Source organism: Brienomyrus brachyistius, unplaced genomic scaffold, assembly GCF_023856365.1.
Source record: "Brienomyrus brachyistius isolate T26 unplaced genomic scaffold, BBRACH_0.4 scaffold56, whole genome shotgun sequence".
NCBI classification, from domain to species: domain Eukaryota; kingdom Metazoa; phylum Chordata; class Actinopteri; order Osteoglossiformes; family Mormyridae; genus Brienomyrus; species Brienomyrus brachyistius.
The window spans coordinates 914215-918227 of NW_026042331.1; positions in this window are offsets into that span (position 1 = coordinate 914215).

A 4013-nucleotide genomic window follows, 5' to 3' on the forward strand; every position below is an offset into this window, starting at 1 on the left:
CTGCTAGTTGGGAGGCGACACACTGGACTGACCAATTCCAAACCCAGAGACTGGATGTGGACTCACTGGATGGGGAAAGATTGTTTGTTTGTTCAGTTCTTTTGCTGTTCCTTGTCCTGTGTTTATATATAAAAAAAGAAAATGATAAAAATGGCAGGCGGTGGCCGTGCTGGGTTGTTCTGGTATGTCTGCCTCTTTATGACTCGTATGTCTCGTATCTGCCTCTATTTTTGAGCTGTTTGACTTCTCCCCACCACTTTTGCTTTCTGTGTATATATTTCCTTATTGTGGTGTTGAGCCTCTTACCATGTATGGTTTCACTATATCATTCCCCCCTATACTGGGCGCGCAGCTGGACAGAGATGCAGGTGGCGTGTGGAGAGCGAATGCAGGAGACCAGTGGAAGGGAGGAAAGAGAAAGGGAGCGTATTTGTGTGTTGTGCACATTTACCTCAAATAAAATGCTGAGTCCTGTCCGCCAGCCCTGGTTACTGTGTATCTGTAAGTGGATTCGACTGCAGGCACACCTGTAGATCAGTGGGGTAACCCTCAGCAGGAATCTCCGAGGCTGCACACACAGCCTCAGCTAAAAACCCAAGCTCATTACAAAAAAAAATCACAAACTGGACCCTCAGACTTCATAACATATTGAAACTTTGTCTCCATCTGCAGGCTACATATAGTATAAGCTATTTCATATTAAGAAACAATGATATTGTATGAGACTGAGAAATGTCTGTCCCATTTTCATAATCACAACTTGTTCCTTGAAGCACAAGGCATGGTAAACTATACAAAATAAATCACTAGCAGGTTAAGCTTCCCTACAGCCAGGCAAAGCTATAGCTCTTCTTTCACTCACAGGCCCTTGGAATCATCCTTCACTGTGTTGTGAGCATATCTGCAGCATTTGCTTTGCATGTGCTTTCGGGATTTGCATCGCATCTGTCAGTTTACAGTATTTGGAAAATCTTGTGTGGGTATCATCATTTTGACTTAAGTGTTGTCTGAATTTTCAGAACATCTAATAAATTACCACATGTTTTGTTAATGTAGAGCATATGCGTTGTCATTTCATTAAAGAGTTTTAAGAATTTTAAGTACATTGACACTAATCGGTCACCATATATTATTGACCTTGCTTCTAAATAGTGTTGGGGAAGCTGCTCTTAAATGGTAGCTTTTCAAGCTAAAAGCTATTTATGATTAAAAGCAGCTAAGCTACAGCCAAACTACTATTTTAATGTAGTAGTTAGCTACACTACAAGCTACAGAGAAAAAGCAGCTAATTACATCTGGATTAATTAATTTGCTAAATGGCTGAACATGAAGGTACAGTGAAAATGAAAAATTCTTCTCAATACACAACAGGCTCAAGTTACAACAAATCTTCAAAAAATTTTAATTATGTAAATACATGTATGTTTGAATGCATGTATAATCTCTTTAATGTATTTGTCAGATTAATCAAGATTCAGATCAATTATCATTTCATGACTACTGATCTAGCCATTTCTGCCAGTGTGAAGTAGGATAATGTTGTGGGTAATACGATTTGAGAGTAAGTAGGTTATAGTGAGATGATTGAAATTACAGCTACACTGAGCATATTAATTCCTCCAATAAATATGATATTATATATGATTTGATAGAAAGGAATCTGTTGTAAAACATTTCTGTGTATACAGAATCTAAACATAGAAACTTCTCATATTTATATTGTATATTTTAGATAGATAAATACTTTATTGATCCCAAAAGAATTTTTTTTTACCTCATTTGACAGAACAACGTAAAATAACATATTGAGCCCATCCACTTATCATGTCTGATACAATATTCAGAATTATTTATTATAAATTCTGTTTTTATATGATGAGGCATAACGGCATGTGTTGCAAGTGTGTGCATGTGTGTTCTGCCATCATATCCCCTGGAACCTGCACTGAAAAAGCAGTTTGAAGATGGATGGATTCATTCTAAATATAATAAGTGTATTATTCAATAATTTGGAATTCTAAGAATTTTTGCATACACTTTATTTGGTGTACCTGCTCATTAACATGAAAAGCCTGCTTCTACAAACGGCAAATCATACGGCTGCAGGTGAATAAATGTAGTATGTAGATATTGATTTTTTTTTTTTTTATAAACAATGCAGTGATCTATTTCTATGATCTGTATAGTATAGGGGATTGCCCCCTTGCATTAATTGTATTATAATGCACTTTTAAAAATAAACTCCCATCATGCAGCAGCAAGAAAATAATGTTTTGTGGCACGCCAATTAATATACCGATATTTTTACTTCTCATTCCCTTTAAAAATAAAAAATTTTATTTATGTATCTTATTCAGCAGGAAATATATTCTGCCTAAAGGCCGAGAGTCTACAACTGTCACTGTTACAAACTCTTCATTCTCAGCTAACCTGGATGTAGCACAGGGTGTTCAATCCTATAGGTGACAAAGGCGGCCACTTAGGGCACCAGTTTCTGAGGAGGTGCCGACTTGTCAGCCAGTTTCACTTTGCCTTGGATGGGGGGGTGCAGGTGGTGATACCCGCCTAAAGTGCCGCATCAGCTGGGACCAGCTCTGATGTAGCAGATTCCGTATTGCAGCAATTCACACACACATACTTACAATGATATTTAAGATTGTGCTTTGCAGATGAGGACGTAACATGTGATTTGTTTTTCCTCACAGACAGAATAGCAGAAAACACAAAGCTGACTTCCAGCGTGTTGCTATGACTTTCTTTCTGTGTTCCAAATTCTTGTCTGCAACAAGGTCCTTTGATTTACATGAAATCATGACTCATGTCTGCTCCATTTTAAACTTATATTGTGTCATGTGTCATGTGTCATGTGCTGTCTCACACCCCCAGGGTTGCAAATCTTTTTGAATTTTCCAACAGTTTCTCTGTCTTCAGTCACAGTCCAGTGGTTAGATGAAATGGCATATTAAAGTTGTCGACAGTGTATGTACCATGCACTGGACTGCTATCTATTGCAAGGTGTCTCTTGCACTGTGCGATGGGCTTCCTGGGATGAGCTCAGTACAATTGTGAGCTTGATGAGTGGTTGGAAGATGGATTAAATATGTGTCTGTTAAGTAAGTTTAATAACCTAAATGTACAATCATGTTTTGAAGTAATTACTTCCAGTTAAATAGAAGTAGTATAAAGATATTTTACTCTGAACTTAAAATCAAATACAGTTCAATGAAAAACACATAAAGGAAATATCAGTGCTTTCCATTTTTAAATGAATTTTAACAAGTGAATACATTCCAGCTATATGGATTTCTTTCAGTGGAGCCTAAGATATAATGCCGAATGGCTGCTTATTATGTATTTGTTGTAGCACCTTAAGTTCAGGGAAAATGTGTGCAGTGCATGGATTTTATGTATTTCGTTTTATCAAGTTAATCATACAATTCAGTGACTGAAAAAAATATTAAACGAATATGGCGAGGCCAAAAACATGAGAGGAAGAAGTGGTAAAAGGAGTAATGAAACAATAAATATTAATGCTTTTCATGTCAGGAAAACGCTGAAGTATGTTTATGGTGTAAAAAAACGGTGAATACAGGGAGAAACGGAACATTGTGTATTCATTTATTACGTTTTCTTCCTTTTCACAATTAGCGCTGCCGGATTAGTTACCATGGCAACCGTTTGTGAATCGTTTATATAATTTTTAAGGTTTTAACCAAGTGTTGATACTGTAGGATTCGTTTTGCATTTTAAAGTAAATGAAATTAAAGGTCCGTCGGCTAAGTTATAGAAACAAAACGTGAAGTACTGCGTCTCCTGATATTTTAAGACGTTTTCTTGATACAGACTGCACATGAAGTGAGATATATGCGCATGTGTGTTACTGTATCGGTGTGTCTTTATGTCTGAATTAATTACTGTTCCATATTTCCCCCTTAAACGAATATCTCCACAGAAATGTTCTAAGTAGCAATAAAAGCGCGCTTTAGTTGGGTAGTCCTGTCTTTGCAGTTAAA